Below are 25,432 nucleotides of genomic sequence, written 5' to 3' on the forward strand. Positions count from 1 at the left end.
CCTACATTCCTTAGCTATATGTCCAAGCTTGTTACATGTATAACATCTCATATGTTTCATATTCCTTCTGTAGCAATCAACATCTTTGTGACCAAACATATTGCAAGAAAAACAATATCCCTTAAAGTACCTAGAACGTGATGAGCTTTCTGTGTGATGGTACTGAACCATTCTACTTCTACATCTAGCTCCAACATGTCCAAAATTATGACATATATAACATTCAACATTATTCATATGAGTAATTGACCGACTATCACTTCCATAGTTAGGAATAAAAGATTTTCTTTGAAGAATTTCTTTCCTTGGTTGTTGATGGGCTTAACCTCTCATTTCCTTGTTGAGTGTTTCAGATTTTGCATTAGAGTCCCTTGTCTTACTTTGTGAACTCGATTCTCCTTCAACGGATTCATGAAAACCAAGACCAGTTTTAATAGCAGGAGACCTTTGACTACTAAGAATATCATCCAAGATCTTAGTACTATCTTGAAATCGTAAGAGCTTATCCTTTTCTTCTAATTTATCTTTTAGAATATTTACCTCAACTTGATGTTGCTCTTCCTTTTCAAGATACTGCTTCTTCATGATTCCTTCAGTTTTTCTTGCTTCTTCCAACCAATCTCTTAATTCAAGAACTTTGTTTTCTTGTTTTTCAAGAGCTTGGAGTAACTCTTTATTCTGCTTATTATATTCTTCAAGATCTTCTTTTAGCGAGAGGATCTTGGCTTCAAGATTTTCATAGTAACTGGATCTATCTCTGAGTTTCTTGATTGTTGTGCTCCTTTCATTGACTTCATTTCTTAATGATGTCACTTCATCCTGCAACTTTTGATATTGATCTTCCTTGTCCTTGAATAACTTCCTTATCTTGTTTCCTTCCTCTAGTTTAGCTTTTAGTTTGGTAGCTTCTTCTTTGAAGGCACATTCCCTTTTGTTCAATAGATCTTGTTGATCTCTAATTTTTTCCGTAAGCCTTTTAAATTCTGCCTCTATTTGATATCTTTCTTCCTCACCCATAAGAGAAAATTCAGTTGTTTCGCTATCACTTTCATCATCTTCAAATGGATAGAGAAATATATCACCAGAGGATAACAAATTCATACCTGATAGTTCTTTTGCTTGTTCATCTTCATTCTGAACTGAATCTGAATTTGAAGTGTTTCTTTCACATATTCCCCAATCAATTCCCCCACTGTCATAGTTCCTTTTAGATGTCTTATTCTTCTTAGGCGCTTTCTTCTTAAGCTTCTTTCTCATTGTTCTACAGATCTCCTTCAAGCGATCAAGCTTCTAGCAAAGGACCTGCTCTGAAACCAATTGTTGGAAATAATACTAAGAGCGGGGGGGTGAATCAGTATTATCAAATCAACATAACTTTTTCATTTCCATATTCATATTCATATACACTACTTCAATTAAGGAAAATCACGTGTATATGCAACTATGTGTAATGCAACAAGCGTATATCCAGTAAACGTATGATTCAACTAGTTGATCCTTAAGCAGTGCATCAGAACATTATTAACCATATGAATAGTAAACAGGAGAAGTAAAACAAAACAAGTCATCACACATAAGAGGCACACATGAACACCATGTTGTAAGGTGGAAATCTAATGTGGGTGAAAACCACCTGCTGTAATTTGTCTCTATCTTATTTTAATAAGAAACTTCTTTTTACAATATTTCTGTACTAGTGCAATCTTATACCAATACATAGGCTGCTACCTGTAGAAGGCTACAACCTTCTCTCATTCTCTAGCTTCTCCTGGAAGCGAACTACAGCACCCTTAGCTCTTGTACTAGCTAATGTACTAGTACATAGGTGCTGACCTACAAAAGGCTACAATCTTCTTTTTCTTCCTTCAGGTACCATGTTTCATAAATTTTCAGTCTGGATACTCCTGAAGCACAACATCATAATCTGATGGCCACGTTTCATCCAATTTTCATACTGGACCCATCAATATCATTGAAGCACACAACCAATCAACACTAGCATCATCAATCTCTGAATCACTCAATACTGAATCACTAAAACCCTGTCAACAGACTGTAGTGACTGAAACATAGAACTCTGCAACAATGTTCAAATCTAACTGTATCATGGAACATCATGCATCAGAGTGCATACACTACTTGGAAGAGCCGAACCAGCGTGTATACACAACTTCACCAAAGAGAACCAGTGTATATGTCATTAATTACTTACTTATAACTTTGTTGCACTTCCTGACTTCAGACATACCCAGATCATTACATATACAAGGATAAATGTCTGTTAGCAATCAGATCTAGTCCATCAGATCACATAAAGATAATTCATTATGATCCTGATCCATTATTAGGTCTCATCCGTCAACACTGAAGCTTAACACAATCAACCAAACTGAATATGTAGAATACTGACACCAGTAAACAGTCATTAGAACTCATCAAGAACCAGAACCACCGGTAACTTCAAACATCATAACTCATATAGTATACGCTACTTAGATGTATCTAACCTGTGTATGTACGTGCTTCTATCATAGTCAACCAATGTATACATCGTATAGAGATGATTCATTCCAAGCCATTAGATCCTGATCTGTCCTTAGATCTTGTTCTCCATCAACAACTGAGATTCCTCCTTAGCTTAGATCAAGAAAAGCATCATGAACCCAGACCTTTCATACTAGATCTCATACTTCATTAGATATTCAAGACTTTCTCCTTGCTTTTACCTAATTATCTTCTTCTCCTTTTATAGTCTTAGGCCATACTCAATACCATGGTCCAAAACCTTTTAGAACCAATTCTAGGGACCCAATACCTGGGTTCAACACTTCGGACGCAATACCAAGGACCAAATACCAAAATACCATGGACCAAATACCACGGACCCAAAAATTAGTTTTCTGACATGTACACACCTTTCCTTGCATGAAAGTGTGTGTGTACGATATAAGCACCTTTGTATATAGTGATCTTGCGTGTATACACGACTTGGTATATAACGAACCTGCGTATATACATGACTTGGTATATAGTGAACCTACGTGTGTACACGACTTGGTATATAGTGAACCTGTGTATGTACGCCACTTGGTATATAGTGAACCTACGTATATACTTTTCTTTCTTCATTCTTTGTAGTTTGATCATTAATTCTTTGCTACTGACCTGTTGCACTATGATCTGTCATGTGTGTGAGTTGCCATCAAGGACAACACTTGTATCATAATGCCAACAATCTCCCCCTTTGGACTTGATGGCAAAGCTAACTTGCCATACTGAGAACTGTCATCTTAATGAGTTGTCATTGTTCATTACATTTGAACTGATTCCTTTGAGCTGTCCTGCATCCCATGTATTATGTCACATCTGATATCTCTTCTATAGATTCATCTAGTTATATATAAGTGAGTTGTTCTTCTACAAGTGGGTTGCCATCAAGTACAACACATGCATCATAATGCCAACACTTACAATTCAGTTCACTTCCTATCATAACAACTCAACAAATTGTTTGATCAAAACATCCTGTATAAACATATCACATATGGTTAAATGAAAACACAACCATCATAGATCATAATCATAAATCACATGTAACCATCATAAGCTAGAATCATAGATCACATATAATCATCATATACCGTAATGATAAATCACCTGCATAATGAAACTAAAATAAAATGTTGATACTTATCCTTCTATCAATCCTTAACTTCTACCTTTGTCTTTATTCCGTACGCACTATTGATCGGTTTACACACCAGAAGAACACCCAGTGCCTTCCCTAAACCATGTGCACGTACACATAGTGTGCATCATACACATACAACACCATGAAAAACATGCAAGTACACCTGACATACAACACATACCTCTACACCCGGTGTACAACACAACACAAATACGTATATAGATTGCAACACAATGAATGCATATGTCACAATACCATTACTACACAATGCACATATATAGTGTTGCATGCCCACAACACAACATGTACAACTTTCACTCAATCACACATGTACAAAGCACCACCTGCACAATGTGTGCACAACATCACATGTACATGATACCACCTGCACAACGCGTACACAATCTAACATGTACACTTCACCACTGTACAACGTGTACACAATATCACATGTACAAATTACCACACATGACATGTACACGACACCACATGTACACAATGACACATGCACAACATGTGCACAACACCATCTACTCACAATGCCACTTGTGTAATTGTACACAATGCCTCATGTACACAACACCACCTGTAGATAACACTGCGTATCCAAGTTGTACATAGCATCATCTGTACTCAACACTACATATCCAACATGTGCACATTACCATATGAAATATTCACACAACACTATCTGTACCATATTGTAGATAAAATTGCATAAACAACATGTACACACACTATATGTACACAACAACGCATATGCACACATCATAGATGAAACATGTAAAACATATACAACATGTGCACAAAAATAGTAGAACACATCAAAACCACATTATATCTACCTCTCAACCTTGCTTCCAACATCTCTTTGCCATCCATGCTTATCGTAGCATGTCGTTGATCATATTGCTTTCATTTCGCTGATGCATGCCTTGGTATAACCTATCCATAACATAAGCATATGTATAATACACGCATACAATTTAAATTCATATTCACATGATACTTACCTCATATATTTGTTAAGACTACTCTTCCCACTTGATTCCTCATAGCCAAGAACCTCTTTCTATCATTTGCCTATGTTATAGCACCATTTACCACCCTTGGTATATTTCATGCTTTATAATATGGCCTAGGGCAACCTTTCCCTACCATAGTTGGTCCATTTTCTAAAAAACAATGTTTTAAATCCCATACACTATTTTTCCCTATTGAAAGCGTGTGTACGCATGGGTCAGTCTATACCCAACCCACATATATGTGTCAAGACATTAAAAAATATATAATATCCCTTAATTTGAGCAGGATTTACGGGATTGACTTGATACCCACCTACTATAGCTTGTGGCCCAACTAGTTCCAAACTGAAAAAACTAATTTGGAGAAGTATAAATACATCTCCATGGGAAGGACTAAGGGAGGAGGAAATATTAGATATTGATATTATAGTTGATTACATCCCTGATCAAGTCTAAACATATCCATGTGCCTTTTGCACTCCCAAGCCATAGGAAACCCATGTTTCCTTCTTGAGATGTTTATCATCCCTTCATGACATCCTTGTGTATACTTATGGAGGAGGATTGTTGAGGGCTAGGCAGGACGGATTCGAAGGATAGTTTCGCTTGGAGCCGGTGGATGACTTAGGTTGTAGTTCTTCTTTATTTTCTTTAGCATTAATAAAGGCGTGATGTCTTGTTCCTAATGATTATGGTATTTATGCATTAATTTATGTCATGATTTGCTTATAAAATCTCATGTTAATATGATTATTTGCTTACATACTTATACGATCTAACCTTGATATCATGAACATGCTTTCCGTTATTTTTGTTGTATATGCTTTGCCTTGAATGAGTTGCAAGTCTTAAAGGAAAAGGAAGAAGCAGAGGATTTTGACTCTACGGGAGCAACCTCAAATGTATGACCTACGGGTCAGACCTTTTGTACCAATTTTAACCATTCAAGTATTAGGAATTCTTGTTTGTGTGTCTCTTGATTGCGTATGCCCTCTACTTTGTTGGGATTCCCAACCCAAGACCCTAGGTTGATTCTACCCATAACAAAATTGTCAACTCCATTTGGGAAAGCATTCTTGTTTTTCCTAGATTGAGTTGTTTCTTCTCGATCAAGGCCTGCTTGATTGATTTCTTTGTTTTGCAGTGTCAATGACTTGTTTTCTTCCTATACATCAAGTCTGATGTTTTGGATCAGGAATCTATTTTTTGTTTTTCTTTATTGAGGTTTATATACGCAACTTTTAGAGGATACAGTAGCATATACATGGTAGTTTATTTAAAGAAGCTTGTGTATATGTGAGTTTCCTTTGTTTGAGTCGTGTATACACACTGCCTTGCCTTTGCATAGTCTTGTATACCTTATTTTGAATAATTTTTTTAAAATCTTGGACTCAGTTAAGATTGTTGTCTGTTGGTTTTTTCTTTTTTTCTGGTCATTCACTATTAGTAAATTTCTATTTTTATGCTAGCTTTCAGTTTATAATCTTCTTCTTATTGAAAAGCCTACTCAACCCAGGGTTTGATTTTTGAGTAAAGTTTTAGTTTGGGCTTTGGGTTCAAGGCTTCTTGTAGAAGTCCTTGGTTGTTCTGACTTTGCGGTACTACAAACCGGTTGCAGTTTTGTTTATAACCCAATTTTCGGATTTCTTTTCTTTCCTTTCCTTTTTTGGTTGACCTATTTTATTTTTCATGGTTTTTTTAGTGCCTCTTTGGCGATATTGAAAGTCTTTCTTGATGTTATTTTGGTTTGATGAAGTCCTTTTGATCTGGAATTTATCTAGGACAAAGAATTAAAGGTATTACAGACTGATGTGCATCGATGTGCCTATGTAACTTTATGTAATGGATCGATAAGATTGCTAGGATACATAGACACTAAGGAAGTTAGAGAAAACATAATAGTCAAACATGTAAACACAACAAGTTTAATAAGAAGTTCACCTAATGCTCCTAGGCTACATCTCCTGGTCCAGCCTTCAGTGGTGGCCTCTCTATTATGTTTTCAATGAATTTTTTTACAACAACGAGCTCAATTTTAGTCTAACTTAATAGATATAAGTCAGAAGGACTGGAATACATAGACTCTCCTTACTGAAACTCAACCTCTAATGGTCACAGTAGTATGATAGGCCTATGCTGAGGAGTTTGCTTGAACCTCTCAAGCATTTTTTAGAGTACACTGACTCTCTAACTCTCTCTAGCTCTGTCTGGCTCGATGTTGCCTTCAGGTTAGCTCAGCTTCTATTCTCTGTTCCATGCTCTTAGCTCCCTTACTACTCTCTCTTTTTGTTGTTTGCTTTTGTTAGTTCATGGCTTTAAGGCCAGTCTGCTCTTTAACTGTTCGTTTCTGCTTCCCAGATTTCTCATCTCCTACCTCTGTCCATTTGAATTCCTCTACTTTGCATCATCATCACTAGGTAATGCCTCGCAGGGAGGTGGCCACTTGTCTTATAATGAACTGAGTGGGTCAAATTCCTTGAATCGTATTTGAATGGCCGTTATTTCCATTTGCTTCAAGATTGCCCATGAAACATGACTCCTTTGCTAACTCATCATCCATGTCGGACTTCAAATCCCATGTAATATTGCTTTATAACTTTTCCAAATCTAGTCATTTATCGGGATGTGCCTCCGCCATTGATCTGGGCCCCTCAGATCCTATCATCATCGTTCATATCAAGCGGGTAAGTAGTGTGATGTTTACCCGTCCAATGTGAGCGGTTTTCTCTCTCATCCACTAGACGTGTGTCACTCAATGTGTGGCATCGGGCAGGACTCAGTCAAAACTGCTTACCACCTCGAGGCCTTCCAATTTCCTGTCGGTTTGTGGAATCTCATGCCACGGAACTGAATGGATTAGTTTTCTGCATTTCATAGTCTTTTTGGGTCCGAGCACTTTAGGGATTTCCTTCACTGAGGGGGATGCCCTGTGATATGTGATTAAAACTTAGCGCTAACCACATATCATAAACTACCCCTGTTTCTCGAATTAGCCTCTGGTTTTTATAGTTTTGCTCCAATTCGCGTTACCATGGGCCAATGGTCTACATGCTCGACTAAGGGTCCTCATTGCTTTGCACTGATCACAACTGCAACTATCACGAGGATTCCTTCTGATAGCTTGATTTTTCTAAGACTTGAATCTTTCGGCATAATTTAAAACTGTCATGAAAACTTAGAGAGTTTTTAGGATCCAATTCGGATCATGACCTTCCCACTAAAAAAGCTTTAGTACCACCAAAAAATTATTTTTAAGCATGAATCAAAGTGAGCGTATAGATTCCTCGCTTGCCCAATTTCTATCCATTTTTCACTTCTTGGTTTTGAACCTTTGATTCCAATCCTGAGGTATTCAACATCTCCTCTGCGAGTAGTTCTCACCTTCCTATCTAGAAATGTATTTTCCTGCAATTCATTAAGATATTCAAGAAACAGATCATCAATAGAAGGCAACTGACTCTGCTCTTCGGGATCTTTAATTACTGAAGGTTCAAATAATCTCAAGCTGTCTGCATTAACAACTGAGTAGATGTGCATGTAAGCTGGTAAATCAAGGTGAAAAGCATTCTCATCAATTTTCTCAAGTATCTTGAGAGGACCATACCCTATTGGCTTTAGCTTCTTACCTTCACCTTGCATTCTATCTTTGCTAATATACAACTAGACTTGATTACCAATTTGGAAACTATGCTCCATCTGATGCTTGTCATGCCTTGCCTTGTACTTGGCATGGCTCCTTTCTAGCTGCTCCTATACTGCCTAGTGAATCTCTTGGATTTGTTCGATGAACTTGGTTGCCTTGTACACATCACTGTGTCCATCAACCACTATGTCTTTACCAAAGACAAAATCCAATGGATACAGTGGTGTGAAACCAAAACAGGTCTCAAAAGGAAATCTTTGTGTAGAAGAATGTTTAGCTCGGTTGCAATCATGCTGCACATAACATAAGTGTTCATCCCAAAGCCTAGGATGCTTGCTGCAATAGCCTTTGAGCAACTAGGTCACCGTCATGTTGACTACTTCTGTTTGGCCATCTGTTTGCGGATGAAAAGCGATGCTCTTCTTCAGCATGGTGTCCATCAATTCCCACAAACTTGACCAAAATTTCCCAACAAATCAGGTATCTTGATCAGATATAATGGAAGCGGGTAACCCAAAATGAACCCATACATGCTAAAAGAACAACTTTGTCATTTTCTCAGTTGTAATATGCTTGTTACAAGGTATTAAAATACACATTTTGCTAAACCTATCCACAACAACATATAAATAGTAATGACCTTTCCTAGATTTAGGTAGTCCTCCAACAAAGTCCATGGAAACACTTTCCCAAGGATGAGAAGGAACTGGTAGTGGATTGTAAAAGAGTAGTTTTCTATTCCTAGGCTTGCTTTTAGCACACATGGTACACCCTCTTACATATCTAGAAACTATCTCATTCATTTTTGGCCAATAACAAAATCTTTGCAGTTGTGCAACTGTTTTACTTACATCAAATTGACCTGATATTAGAGAAGTCTTTGCCTCTCATATTACCTTTACTCTTTCAGTTTGTGGAATGCATAGCTTCCCAAAATGATACAAGAGCTGGTCCTTAATATGATAATCTAATTCTTCTACTTGTTTGCCATGACTTAAATTTGCATATACATCTTTAAAATCTATATTCTTGAGCATATTGTTCAATGTAGCTTTCATGCAAAACTAAATTATGCTTAAGTATAGTGGATGCATTTATGATTGATCTAGAAAGTATATCTGCAACTTTATTGTTTGTGCCCTTTTTATAACTGATGACTAGATGAAGCTTTTGTAGAAAACCCATCCATCTATAATGTCTTGATTGTTGCAACTTAGTTTGGGAGTGTAAATATTGAATTGCTTGATGATTAGTATGTATAAATGTCTCTTTGCCCATTAAGTAATGTTTCCACTTTTTCAAACTTTGTACTAATGCATACAGTTCTTTATCATATGTGGGATAGTTAACTACTACAGAGTTAAATGACTAAGAATGATAACATATGGGTTTACCGTGCTGCATCAACACTGCTCCCATGGCATAGTCACTGGCATCCGTTTCAATCTCAAATGGTCTTTGGAGATCGGGCAGTGCTAGTACTAGTGTTGTACAAATCTTTTCTTTCAAGGTGTCGAAGAATTTTTGTTGTTTTCCTCCCCATTGAAACACCTTGTTCAATCCTGTTAAAGCATGTAAGGGAGCTACAATTAAGGAAAAGTTAGAAATAAACTTTCTCCAATATTGTGTTGCTCCTAAGAAGCTTCTAAATTCTATAGTAGATTTGGGTTTAGGCCAATTTATAATAACTACAACCTTAGAGGGATCTATCTTCAATTCACCACCCCCTATAATATGACCCAAATAATTCAAAGATGTTTTGCCAAATTCACATTTTGAGAGCTTAACATAAAGATTTTATTTTTTCAAAGCATATAGAGTTTGCTTAACATGCTTTAAATGTTCTTCCTATGTTTTACTAAATATAAGAATGTCATCCAAAAATAATGTAAACTTTGAAACGAGAACTCATACTATTACCCGTTTTGTAGAGGTAGCAAAAATGTGACCCGATTTTGAAAAGGGGTGATGCATAACACACGTGTTTTTTAAAGCTTATTTTTTGGCACTATATTTTTTTTATGTACATTGTGTTTTATAATGGTAGTGTTTTTTATGTTGATTTAAGAACGTGGTAATTCTACACCAGGCCCTTTTTTAAAAGGTTTATTTTTTTTTTTACTTTCTAATGTATGAAATGTAAATAATTATTTTGTAAATGTAATAATTTTTGAAGTGGTCTTTTTCTTCATATTTTCTTGATTTTACTTTAATTTTATTTTTTTGTAATGAGGTTTTTATTGTTTTGCATATTTAAAGAAGAAGGTCGTGTCACGCGGAAAGAGTCGTTAGTGCGGATACAACCGACCTTCCTAGAAGCCTAAGACTTTCTAATGACAAACAAGACAAATAAGAGCAATCCTTTCCTAAATATGCTTTTACAATATGAGAAATCAAGTGTTTAGATCCTACCTGTAATCCAACGCTGTTGTAGCAGTCCAGCTTTGTTGATCCGGATGAGCTCCTCCTTCCCTTCGAAACCTGCATTCACTAACAATCAAACGATTAAATAGCACCTGAATATCACATAAAATAAAACATATTTAACATATAGACCAAGGAGTATATGAAACAACTCATAAATAACAAATTGTTGAGAAGAATGCACTAATTTGTATTAAAAGGTAACAAAAGGAACCATTACAACCTGAGCCTTGGTGTTGTGCAAGCTCCTCCCAGGGTCCACAAGAGTTCTCCCTTACTCTGATCAGCTCACCCACCTCCCAATGGAAACAAGTAAAGATGGTAATCTCTCCTCACAAGCTTCTACAAGGAAGTCCTAATTCCAGCAGCATCTACCCTTAGGAATGTTCAGCTTTCAACCTCCCCTCCCTTTAGCCTAATGCCTGTATTTATAGTGCTCTAGAGGAAGTTATTCAGGTCCACCATCAATGGGATAAGCCCCTCTTTCGATGGGATAGCTCCCCTCTTGATGGGATAAGTTCCTCTTTGGTAGGGGTACATGAACCATCTGGAGGCGCTTCATACACGTCAAACAAGCTTCTAGAAGACTCTAGAAATGACCACAAGTAACTTTTTTGGAGTGAAACTTGCGCCTTTTGACCTTTACAGGAGTATGCACCCACTCCTTTACATACAGAGCGTACAAGTACGCGGGTACTGTGAACTTGGAGTGAGTACACGCAGGTAAGGCTAAGAGAAACTGCGTACCAGAGATAATTGACTTTTAATGACTTTTCTCTCTTTCTTGAAGTTTGACATGAAGAGTAGAGGCATGAGACTTGCCAAGGAGGATAGTATGACAGTGGATGGAGCCATACTAACTGCAAATAGTCATGGTGACATTTTTTAGTGTACCTTGAGGTTGCCCGCCAGGCGTTAATTGAGGCTGCCCCCCAGGCGGTAATCGACCACCTTGAGGTTGAGAAACGGGAACTGAACCTGACATCATGTAAATGTCCCCTACACCCAATGGTTTATTACCATTGTTTCCAGCTAATAACCCATGATCAATGGGTTGAGGAGATGCCCCCGCAAAGGTACCAGAAAGTGACTGATACCCGGTGGGAACAAAAGGACCGCCGTGTAAGAAAGATTCAGGAAATTGAGTGAACACAGACGACTGACCAGACATATTGACAGGAGTATAAATACCTCTAGGTGGAGAAGGAGTACGAGGTGGAGAAAAACCTACCCCTAAGTTCTCTAAAAAATTGGTTAACGAAAGGTACCAAGTAGTACTTCTAGGAGGACTGTAAAAGATAGATTCACGCTCCCTTAGATCAATAGTAGGTTGATCTTCAAGGATAGATACGCCTAATTCTTCCTCTAGAGCAAGTTCTTCAATAGCTATCAAACCAGTAGGGAGATTTTCGGTGATGACTCTTTCTACTCTAGGTGAATCTGGTACACTAGAAGTTGGAGTAACAGGTTCAGATATTTCAGGTTCTTCGCCTATATCACTAGTAGATGAAAAACTACCAGCAAGCTCAGAAACTACAACTGCTTCAGGATTATAACCTGTCTCTAGACTTTGGTAATCTTGATGGACTACCAACGAAGACTCTCCTTCTTCAGGTGAACCTACTCTACTGCCACTAGGAGGAGTTGCAAGGACCTTTAAACCTTTGTAATGACTCGAGACGTCTTGAGGAGGTTCACCCCGAAGTCTACGGGATTTCCTCAACAATTCGGCCACAGAAACAACCTCAGGAGAGTTGCCCCGAAGTCTACGGGATTGTCTCGGTAATTCCGTCACAGTTAAAAAATTTTAACTACTGCACATGCAAACAAAGTAAAATTTCAAAGCAAACCACCTAAAGTCTCTAAAGAACCAAACAAATTTGAATCACGCACCTAAAGAATCTAGGGCATCAAACCAAGCACAAACAGTAGCCTTCCAGACCGAAAACGATAGTTGGAGATGAAACCCAACATCGCCGGATTCAGTACAAAAGTGGCGGGTGGAACAGTTACCCCGGCAACCTGCTTAATGAATAGACCGGCACAAGCTCCTCCACTTTAACCGTCTCGAGTGAAGTGAACCCCCCGGAAAATCCAAGTGAGTCTAGCCGACGTCTGCTCCAGGTACAGTGGGATCTTCCCTCCACCGTCACCTCGGTAGAATCCTAAAGATAATGGTCACTAAGGTTACCAACAGCAAAAAATGCACCTGGGGGAACCATCTACACTCCGACAGCACGCAAGGGAAGAGTATCAAGCTCAATCCCCTTGCCGTCTCCTTGACAACAATCCAAGGTTTACCGACAAGTGACCCCTGGCTCCTCAACAATGGTTAATCCGAGGTTTACCGTTTGTAATATGTGTGTGTTTGGCGTCGTTCCCAACGAGGGAGGATTGATCCCCTCACTGGGTCGGACACGAGCTCGTGCTTCTCCTTTAAGAGGAGCTTTCCCAGAGTACAAATGAAACAATTGGATTTATTCTATCACAAGATAAGCTACTTGTTTGGTTTTGTTGTCATGGAGAGTTAATTACTCTCCTACTCCAAGACACTAGCCTGATCTAAATTGGTGTTTCAAAGCCCTAGTAAATAAAAATTACTAAGTTGATTTTACTTTAAGTGTTAATTTTATGGTTTTTCTTAAAGACAAAAGGTAGTGGAGATGAAACTGGTGGTGTGTAGACTTGACTCGCAACCACTACAAAGATGCACCTAAGATGATTTACACTACTTTTCTTATTTCAATGAATCTCCTAACTAAGAGAGTTGGAAAATGCAAATTTTATAGAAAACAACTTTCTTAGTAAAGACAATCAAAGAAACAATTCTCTTTATCTTTTCAAAACACACAACTCATGACCACTAATTACTCTACGAAATTTCCTTTTTCTCCCAAATGTCTACAAATGCTACCAAAGCAAACTTTTCCAAAAGAATTTTTGTGTTTTTTCTATATTAATAAAGCATGTAAAAACTATTTTATCAAATCAAATTTAACAAATCTAATACAATCAAATCAAATTCACTCAAAAGCAAATTAAAAGTAAATTTACCTAAAAGAAAAAAAATAATGAGGAAAAAAGCCTACAAGGATAATTCCCGGATGTTTTACTCAGTCAAAATGCAACTAAGGATTAGTTCATGCAGAATCATAAACTAACCAAAAAACAAAATCGAAATCTTTTTGTTCTTTTTTCTCAAGAATGGAATTCAAGGCTTTAACAAACAAACTTTTCGAGATTCGCAATGAGAAGACACAACGGTAGGTCTCTTACAAGGGTGACTTCTATGACAGGCCCGACTCCTAGGAGGACTGATCAAAACCAAGGAGATCCAAAGTTTGACAACCTCTAAGCCAAAGTCACTACAGGACCAATTAAAAATCAAACCCTTAAAGGAAAAATCCCTATGAATTCCACCAAAACCCTCGACACTAACGGGACAAGTTCAGGTGAAGATCTCTGATAGTAAACTAATGGATCTGGGCAGTAAAAACAAAATCTAAAGAGAAAAAAGAGGAAAAATGGAATTTTCTCAAATTTGACAGGGGTACGCAGGTGATCTTTTGACACAGGCGCGGGTACGCCCTGTGCACAAAGACACAGTGCGTACAAGTACGCACTGTGTCAAACTCAGAGACTGCGTACTGCTGGCAAAGCTAAGAAAAATACAAATCTAAATTGACTCTAAGCTAACCCACCCAAATACACAATTAGACAGCCAAAAATCAGAAAACAAGCGATTTTTCTCAGACCAAAATATCAAATCAAAAAGAACTCAAACACATTCATGGATTCCCCAGCGGAGTCGCCATCTTGTCACGCGGAAAGAGTCGTTAGTGCGGATACAACCGACCTTCCTAGAAGCCTAAGACTTTCTAATGACAAACAAGACAAATAAGAGCAATCCTTCCCTAAATATGCTTTTACAATATGAGAAATCAAGTGTTTAGATCCTACCTGTAATCCAACGCTGTTGTAGCAGTCCAGCTTTGTTGATCCGGATGAGCTCCTCCTTCCCTTCGAAACCTGCATTCACTAACAATCAAACGATTAAATAGCACCTGAATATCACATAAAATAAAACATATTTAACATATAGACCAAGGAGTATATGAAACAACTCATAAATAACAAATTGTTGAGAAGAATGAACTAATTTGTATTAAAAGGTAACAAAAGGAACCATTACAACCTGAGCCTTGGTGTTGTGCAAGCTCCTCCCAGGGTCCACAAGAGTTCTCCCTTACTCTGATCAGCTCACCCACCTCCCAATGGAAACAAGTAAAGATGGTAATCTCTCCTCACAAGCTTCTACAAGGAAGTCCTAATTCCAGCAGCATCTACGCTTAGGAATGTTCAGCTTTCAACCTCCCCTCCCTTTAGCCCAATGCCTGTATTTATAGTGCTCTAGAGGAAGTTATTCAGGTCCACCATCAATGGGATAAGCCCCTCTTTCGATGGGATAGCTCCCCTCTTGATGGGATAAGTTCCTCTTTGGTAGGGGTACATGAACCATCTGGAGGCGCTTCATACACGTCAAACAAGCTTCTAGAAGACTCTAGAAATGACCACAAGTAACTTTTTTGGAGTGAAACTTGCGCCTTTTGACCTTTACAGGAGTATGCACCCACTCCTTTACATACAGAGCATACAAGTACGCGGGTATTGTGAACTTGGAGTGCGTACACGCAGGTAAGGCTAAGAGAAACTGCGTACCAGAGATAATTGACTTTTAATGACTTTTCTCTCTTTCTTGAAGTTTGACATGAAGAGCAGAGGCATGAGACTTGCCAAGGAGGATAGTATGACAGTGGATGGAGCCATACTAACTGCAAATAGGCATGGTGACATTTTTTAGTGTAACAGATTGCCCCCTAAAGTGCAAAGCCTGTAGTAGATTAGGGTTTTTATTATCTAGGAAGGGTGAAGTACTTTATCATTTCAAGGAGTATCTTGCGGAGGACCCGGTCAGAACTTGCAAATATTCAACACAAAATACATATATAAGATTATATCATCGCTGAGGTAGGCATTCCCATACTCAGATTGAAAACTTTAATTAAAAATCTAACAACTGCTCTGATACAAGAATGATTTTGCAGTACATCACAATCATAGACTTTTGTAGACACAGTATGGACACAGCCATCTGTTTATGATTAGTCTACTATATAATGAATACAAAACTCCTCGCAGCCTGGATGGTGGAAACTAGATCCAGGGTCTTCATTTCTACTTCCCGAATTGGTACGATTCTATCCATACAAATAAATGAGTTGATGTCGAGCATGGTAGAAACCACTTGATTACCGGTCAATGATGCAAACCGTTAACAAGTGTGAGAGAGACCACCAGTAATGTCAATGGTTCTCAAAGTACCCAGTACAATCCATGAAATGTGAATAAATGGGTTGATGTTGAACACGTCACAGAATCCTTTGATCGAAAGTCAATGATGTAAACTGTCGTCAAAGGCGAGAAACCTGCCATTGATGCATGCAGACTTCAAGGTACTGACGATTTCTAAGTCATATTTCTAGATAATGTGCTGATGTCGATAGAAAGCGACCCATTGCAGGGAAGCCCACAACACGAAATCATTGTTCAAGTTGAAGAAATGTTGCTGTAAGGACTGACTCAGGGATGGTCAAATGGATGACAAGTATTTTGCATATGAATGGTTTATTTGCAGAGACCTCTTGAACACATAACGACACGACAGATGGCTTGGTGACGATTGACCCAAAGTTAATACCCGGAAACGGTTGAAGACTTTCAATGTGGTTTGATCAACTTTAAGGCAAAGGATTTCCCAACCTAGGTGAATGAAAAGTGTTGTGTTCAAGAGCGGTGATAAGGTTCTTCTGTAACAAAGGATGACAAATAGGTTCATTCTTCTCTCTCTTCCCCCACCATTTCTGGCAAGTACCTCTTTATTTTTTAAAAGCTTGAGGAGGATAACATATGCTTTATTATAAGCTCATCCTTCAGATGAGTCCAACTTAGTTTAGATTCGGACCCTAAGAAGGAGTTGTCCGTTCCTGTTTGTAATCGAACAGGTCCTTTACTGTGAAATTTTAACGAGTCTAGTATAGGAGAAACTCGACTTTTTTCAATTTTAGAGAGTCTGAAAAAACTAAAGAAGACTCCAAGGTGAAATTTTTCGTAAATTTGTGTCTCCCAAGCCCGAAAAAGTATAAAATAATACCTGAGAGAACCGCTTGATCTTGCGACCAAGGAGTACTTTCACGATTAATGCTTTTGACCTGAAAAGTAAAAAGTGATCAGAGGCATGTCGTTTTATTTCCAGTATCGAATTTGAAACGACAAAAATCCAGCAATCTTTTCGTGTTTTTACGGTCAAAAAAGGGCTGTAAGAGGACCGTCTTTTAATTCTATTTTAACTAGTGTAAAAGAAACGCTCGGCAATATTTTCATGTTTTAGGAGTCAGAAAAGGGCTTAAAAGATGACTCTGATTTCTTGGTTCGTAAAAAATGATGATTTTACCCTAAAGTCCTTTCGTCCTGCACAAAAACAACACATTACTCATACCTGTTTAAGATGGGCAAAAATACATTGAAAAATATCCTTTCATGGTGAAAAATAAACAAACTTAGCATTCATTCATCCAAAAAACCTATAAAAAGACTTTTTACCATGTCATTTTTACCATTTTACTGTTGAGGTTGAGAAAAGGGTTTTTGACAAGAAACTTCCTGTGGACTTTGCGGAGAATCCGACTGTCAGAATCGAGCACCGTCTCTTTCAGGTATTTCACAACATCCTCCTCTTCAATTTCATCCGTTTAGAATTTCATTTCAAGTTTTAGTTTGATTTTTTGGAGGGTTTAGGGTTTTAGAATAAGCTTTTCGGGGGACGCAGGTGCCCCATGGGCGACCTGCGTACCCCAACTTTTTCGCATATGGGAAAAAGGTCGGAGTACGCAGCCCACCTTCAGAACAGCTGTGTCCCGCCACTCTGTTTTCTGAACGCGGGGTGCATACTCCGCGCAAAGCGGATTTTCAAACCCCAAACACAAAAATCAACCATCAAAATTTTATTTTAGAATTATAATTAATGTTTTTTGGTGTGTAGATTGCCCACCATGATAGATTGGCGTGAAAGAGAACACGAAGATGTCGATTTGGCCGCAATAGGTCATCAACCTTCCATTGATGCTTTAAGGGCATGCTGTCTCTACAAGTATTGGGCCATACCTGGCATGAGGGCCCAGGTGCCATTCTTAGAGTGGCTGGTTGAAAGGTGGAATATTCAGGATCAATGTTTTTACATTGGAGAACACCAGCTCGAGATAGAGTCCTCTGACATATACTTTCTCACTGGCTTGCCTAACAGGGGAGAGCAACTCTCTCTATTCGGGACTAGGCCGGGTGGCCAATCCCTTGCTAGTCTCCGGCTAGAGTGGTGCAACAATCAAAACCAGGATAAGGGGATAGAAATCAAATACATATCCCGACCTGAACTTATGGTAATTTCCTTTACAGTTACCAGACTTTGCGGTGCCGCCGCTTTGCACATAGCCACTAGTTCCCAAATGTGGATGGCTATAGATTGCTTCCAAGGCACCATTTTCAACTGGTGCGATGCTGTGTTGGCCAATATGAAGGGCCAACTAACCAGGGCAAAGAACGGACAACTGAAGACCTTTGGATATGGGCCTTTAGTTGTGAGTTTTGCCCTAGAGAGAGTTCCAATGCTGATCCCCCAGCATCTTACAGTTCCAGTTGGGCCTCCTCGGGAGCCTAAGTTGACGAGATGGGTTGCGGTAATGGCCTGGCATCCTGATGAGGGAGCGACAGTTGTTCGATTTCTTGATGGTTACTTTCACTGGCTGGAGGGCCAGGTCTTTGCGATCCAGGATTTTCCTTATGCCAGAATGGATTTTCACAATGATCCGGACATGGTTCTTCCACAAGGAGAACAATGGGATGATAGAGGTATTTCATTTTTCACAAGTTTTTTAAATTATCTATTTTTTTGTTTTTTATATATCGTCTCAAAACTGACAGCACAAATTTTCAAAATGCAGATGTAGGTCCACGGTGTCCGGCCAACCTCCGGGATTTTGAGAGAAGAGTACCAGCTGTACCAGCACCGGCCCCACAGGATGCGGCCGCAGAGACCTTAGCCGAGCTGAAACAGGATCTAGAGTGTCTGACGGTGGGTATACCAGAGACCACTATAGATGAAATTCCTATCCGACTTCGGCGCTACGTGGTCGCAGTCCCAGGACCTTTCAGGAGGTTCCTGTGTAGGGTAGCGCGGGCAGTGGTCTCGTATAGAGAGCACCACCAGCGATTGGCTAGTCACTTTTGTAGACACATGCGACATTTTTTGTTCTTTTTACTTATCATTTTTGCCAATCATAAGGTGTTTTTCAACCTATGATCGAAGACGATGTATATTTTTGACACACTCCTATATATATATATATATCATTATTACCGGCTTATTTTGTTAAACATGTGTGATGAAATGTTTATAAATTTACATTTATGATTGCTACAAATGTCTATTTAACATTCGAGACGCCATTGCATATACTAATGTATTTAAAGACCTTGGAATATGTTGATATTCAATGTAATCAAATTCACGTTCCAAGAGACGCACCCTCAAAAACAATCTTAATAACATCGGATTTATATTGGCATAGACTCTATTAAGCTGTAATACAACGAGTTCAGAATCTAACCTCACTATCGAACTCCGAATCCCAAATGAAATAGATTCAAATAATAGTTCAATCACTGCACTGTATTCTGCAATGTTGTTTTTTGTTTGACCGAGGCTCACCCCATGCATAGAAACTAACTCGTCAGAGGGCGAATAGATAACCCAAGCTACGGAAGAGATATTCCGTGTACTACGACAAGCACCATCAGCAAATCCAATGTACGTCTGGAGAGGCGTCGACATCTGCAATATCAAGAGTAAAACCAAGATAAGCCAGAATAACGACGAAAAGCACACTCTCTAAGCTAAGCACACTGTCTAAACTAAGCAAACATACCAGCTAGAAAGAAAAAGTAACCTAACTAAAACTAACTGAATCTCCATACCCATCATTTAAGCATAATACCTCTTTAGGTAAATTCCATTTCTGGGCTTACCCAAAGAGTCCCCATCAAAATCTACCAGCTCATAAGCCCCTTTTGCTAGCTTTCGCTTGACAATGTAGGGCCCATGCCACATGGGAACGAATTTTCCAGCACCTAATTTATCGTTAGCTTGATCATATAATAGCACTAGGTCTCCTTCCAAAAAATTACGAGGGGTCACATTACGATCATACTGAGCTTTCATCCTTTTTGTGTGAGTCTCGATTGCCAAAGCAGCGTCACGTCGAGTCTCATCTAATTTAGCTAAGTATAACAGACGCTTCTCCTCTTCGGAAGTAGCTGGAAGTAATTCGATAGCCATTTGAAGTGATGGGATTTCGCATTGAATGGGCAACACTGCTTCCAAACCATAAACTAGTTGGAAAGGAGTGAACCCTGTTGATGTTTTTACTGAGGTTCGGTATGCCCAAAGCGCTGAAAATAACATGTTATGCCAATTCGACCGATGAATACCAATGATTCGTCGGATCATGATAACTAGAACTTTGTTGATGGATTCAACCAAACCGTTTGCTTGAGGATAATAAGGAGTAGAACTATCATGACGTAAACCAAGCTGGCTTGTAAGTTCTGTCATCATAATGTTTCGAAAATGGCGCCCATGGTCAGTGATTATCGCTTGTGGGACACCAAACCTAGTAATAATATGATTGAATACGAAAATCGCTGTTGTCTTGCCGCTTGCCTCGAATGTAGGCATCGCCTCGGCCCACTTAGTAAAATAATCAACCGCAAGGATGATATACGCATGCCCCCCGGCCGAGTGAGGGTTACATGTAATAAAATCGATACCCCATTTAGCAAAAGGACCAACGACAATTATAGGGTGGAGAGGAGTAGGTGGTGCGCGCATCAAACACTTGACAGTTGTGGCATTTCTGGGCCGCAATGATACAATCTTTAAACATGGACGGCCAGAAATAGCCAGCACGCAACACCTTCTAAGCTGTGGCATACCCAGACATATGACCGCCACATGCTCCAGAATGACAGTCATTCAGAACCCTTTCTGCCTCTTCATGAGTTAAGCAACGACGAAAAATTAAGTCTGCCCCACGACGATAAAGAGTATCTCCAATAATTTTGTACTGTTGGGACTGGAATCGAATTTTTCGGCGTTCCGAATTTGAAGCTTCGGGCCGAAAGGATTGGGTTTGGAGATAGACGATTATATCCCCATACCACGGATCTAAAGTGTTGATAAGAAACATAGATTCGTCCGCAATGGGTTCCTCTGCCACAGTTTCCGTGTCAGCACGCAGGAAGTCACACATCAATTTCGTAAAAACTAAGGATTTCTTAGACTTGGACTTCTCGAACTCCAAATTGAACTCCTGCAGGATAACAATCCATTTGGAGTACTTGCCCCCTAGCAATTGTTTAGTCAAAATATAGATCATAGGGTTGCAATCCGAAATCACTGTAGTTTTACGGAGAAGAATGTAATGACGAAAACGCTGGACAGCCTGAACAGCTGCCAGGGCCAATTTCTCCACATGCAAATATTTTAGCTCAGTGGGATTTAACATCCTGCTAAGATAATATATCACATGTTCCATTCCGAATTCGTCTTCCTGAACTAAGACCATTCCAATGGTGGAGTGGGAAGCGGCGAGATACAAAAAGTAGTCCTGGTTGTAGTTGGGAGGATGCAGCAACGGTGCATGGGTCAACGCGTGCTTAAGTGCATCAAAAGATTTCTGAGCTATCTCATCCCAAGAAAATTGAGCATTTTGTTTCAACAACCGAGAGAAACCCTTTGTAACCTCCGCGTAGTTAGGAATGAATTGACGTAAAAATTTTGCTTTCCCCTGCAAACTTTGGAGTTGGCGCAGACTCGAAGGAGGAGGCAATTTGATAATAGCTTCGACCTTCAAGGGATCGACGCGGATACCAGCTTTTGAAACGACAAATCCTAGCAATCGTCCCACTTCTATGCAGAAGACACATTTGTGTGGGTTCAACCGAATTCGATAATGCCGACACCTCATAAAAATAGCGCGTAAGTGGACAAGGTGATCAGCTCGATGTAAACAATGAGCAGGCAAATCATCAAGATACGGTTGCACAATGTGCTTGATGTCGTGAAACGCGTAAGACATTGCCCGTTGGAAAGTGGCTCCGGCATTCTTAAGTCCAAAAGATAATTTGCAGTAAGCAAATGTCCCCCAAGGACAAATGAAAGCCATTTTTGGTTGATCGGCAGGTAGAATATTGATTTGGTTGTAACCGGAAAAACCGTCCATAAAGGAAAATATTTCACTGCCGGCACAATCATCAATTATTTGATCGATATAGGGCATGGGATAGTTGTCTTTTGGACAAGCACGATTTATATCCCTATAATCGATACATATTCTTATTGTTCCTTGTTTCTTGTTAACCGGAACAATATTCGAAACCCAATCCGTTAACGGGATCGGATAAATGAAACTTGCTTTAAACAGCTTCTCGACTTCTGCTTTAATCGTAGCCGCTTTCCTAGGGTGTATCTGACGCAGACGTTACCGAATGGGTTTAGCGTCTGGGTAAGTCTTGATTTCATGAAAAACAATGGAGGGATCAATTCCTGGCATTTCCTCATAGGACCAGGCAAACACGTCGTGGAATTCTTGAAATAGGACCTTGTATGTTTGAATTTCGTTATCTGTACACGAGGCACCTATATGAATGTTTTCAATAACTTTGACTAAAATGTCAATGGCAATAGTTTGGGAAATGTTTCCCAAATTCAACTCTGAATCAGGATGTTTCATGGGATTTTGAGCGTCCTTGACATATTCAGCTGTAAAAATTGATGAAAAATCATTTTCAAAGTCATCACCCTCAGGTAAAAACGAAGATCTATGATGAAGATCTTCCCATGGTAGATCGTCTACACTTAGGATTTCGCAAAGTTGTTCGTCAGATGACACGACTTCAGGAAATGTTATCCGTTCTGAGGTTGATGTGAAAAGTGATTCCTCACGGACCACATTCATTTGGTCGAATTGGGTTGAACTAGAGTCAGAAAAAGACTGCACAGCCTCATAAGCTATTTCATATGGACTCAAAGGAATTGCATTACCGAATGAGTCTATCTCAGATTCAGATGGGACAATCCAAGGATCATCGTAAATAATGGTGTCTGAAGTAATCATATGAATGGATGCAAATGAAGGGTCTGCATTGATCGAAGGAAAAGGAAAAGTTCCCAGTAAACCGAAATCTTTAACTAATCCTACACCAACATGCTTGTAAGGGATAGTCATTTTACCGACATGCTGGATACTCTCTGAAGAGGCTGGGTCGGATGAAAAGTAAGCCAGCAGGTCTATCGTTACGATCTTACCATTATGTGGAAACATTATAACTCTGAAGACTGATGACACGACCGCTGTCATAGCGTAAGACCAACTGCGACCCAAAAGAAGGTTGTAGTCTAGAGGGGCATCAACCACTTCCACATCCAGACTAACGGTTTTTCCTTCAACCCCTATAGGCAAATCCTGTAGAATGCCAAACGGATGGAACCCACGGCCATCAAAAGCCTTAAGAATCGTCAGGGATTGGTAAAGTGAAGGAGAACCAAGCGATCTCCAACACTGAATCGACATAATACACATAGAAGCTCCTTCATCAATTACAGTCTGATGAATAGGCCTGTTTTTGACTATCACTGGAATCTGGAAAGCCATCTGATGAGGGAGACGCAGTGTACTATTTTCTAGATCAAAGATTATCAAGTTCGGGTTCTGAATATCAACAACTCCTATAGCCGACAAGAGTAATTTTCGTTGTGTTGGGCATGATTGCAGCACTTCCAAAGCCGGCATTACTGAGGGTGAAACAGCTAAATCCTCAACAATGTTATAATTCTGAGCTGCTCTCGCATGTGGATTGAAAGCAGACTTTCGAAGTATACCCTTGGCGGGCGGTTTGATTACCAAGTCCGGATTAGGTTTCTCGATCTGTAGTGGATCGGAACCGGGAGCTGAGGTTGATGGATTAGAATGAGAAGATTCTGCTTGTTTACCATCAACAGGATTCTTACTACCATAATCTTGCGATCGAGTCGCAATCCGTACATGAGACATCATCAATATGGGTTCTTCACTGGCACTCGAGGAAGAACCTATCATTTTACTCGCCTGCTTTGGAAATGGATCTTTCAAAACAGCAGGAGTTGGGGAACCTTTAACGATTTTCACAACCTCTGCCCGATGAGGGCAATCTCTTGTGAAATGATCTTCTTCACAAATTAAACAAGGATAGCGAGGTTTGCGCTTTTCGTCTTTAGATTCCGACTTCTCTTTTTTCTCCTTTGGAGCCTTGTCTGCTTTATCCTTCTTCTTACCTTTCTTCTTACCACCGTTTTTTGATTTAGCCGTAGATGACTCTACAGCGTGAATGTCGGCGGTAATTTTAGGAGAAGATTCTCCTGTTGGGGAATCCGGTAAGGTTATTATTGGAGAAGAATTCTTTGAGGATTTCTTCTTACTTTTAGTATTCACCATACCAATCATGCCATCAGCAGCGTGAGACCCCGAAGGAGCAGCAACGATTTGATTCGACTTAGGAAGATCTGGGATCTTCTCGTGCAACGTACCCGACTGAGTGTAAACTAAGTCAAGGTACTGGGCTTGAGCAATGACTTGCTCATCAGTAACTACTCCGGCCTTAGCCACATCTTCAGTAATCTTCGGTAATAATGATTTTACAAACCATTCAACTAAGATTTGGTCCGGGATAAAAACTTTCACTAAACGTCTTCAACGTCTCCTTTCATGAATATGATCGGAAATATAAGTGGACGTCGATTGTTTTAATGAAGTTAATAACTCAGTACCATTGTCGTATCTGACCGGCAATTGAAAATGAGTTAGGAACGAGGTAGCTAACTGGCTAAAATTGTAAAAAGAGGCCCGTGGTAACTCAATGTACCACTTGACCGCGAGACCAATGAACGTACGCTGGGAAAGACGTAAGCGGATCGAATCATCGGAGATAGAATTTGAAGCGCACCGGAGGTGGTAAGTCATCATGTGATTGGACGGATCCTCTCCAGACTTACCTTCGAACTTGGGTATATCACTGGGCAACTTATTTGGCATTGGTGGCCAGAACGGAAGATATTGAATTGGATCGTTCGTTAGGCGCGTCAAGTTGGGTAAATCCAAAGTTGCGATAAACGTTAATTGCCGGTTAGGATCTCTAAAACTCTGGGTCACAATACCAGTTCCAGGAGGAGGATATCCAGGATAACTAGGAACAGGAATCGCATTCGGGATATTATATCCTCCTGGAAAACCAGGATTAACCGGACCGTACTGGGGTTGCTAGGTTGTTGATAAGTGTACCCAAGATACGGTTGATACTGGTAAACCGGTTGTTGGACAGCAGGACCGAGTTGGTACTGTCCCTGGTACTGTTGGTAGGTAAATTGAGGTTGACTTGTTACGACAGTACTTAAACCAGGCTGCCCTACAGGCATCTGGACCGTGGTTTGAATCGTAGATCCGG

Source organism: Pinus tabuliformis, chromosome 2_2, assembly GCF_031772625.1.
Source record: "Pinus tabuliformis cultivar Carrire ecotype Pingquan chromosome 2_2, CPIR1, whole genome shotgun sequence".
Taxonomy (NCBI): Eukaryota; Viridiplantae; Streptophyta; class Pinopsida; order Pinales; family Pinaceae; genus Pinus; species Pinus tabuliformis.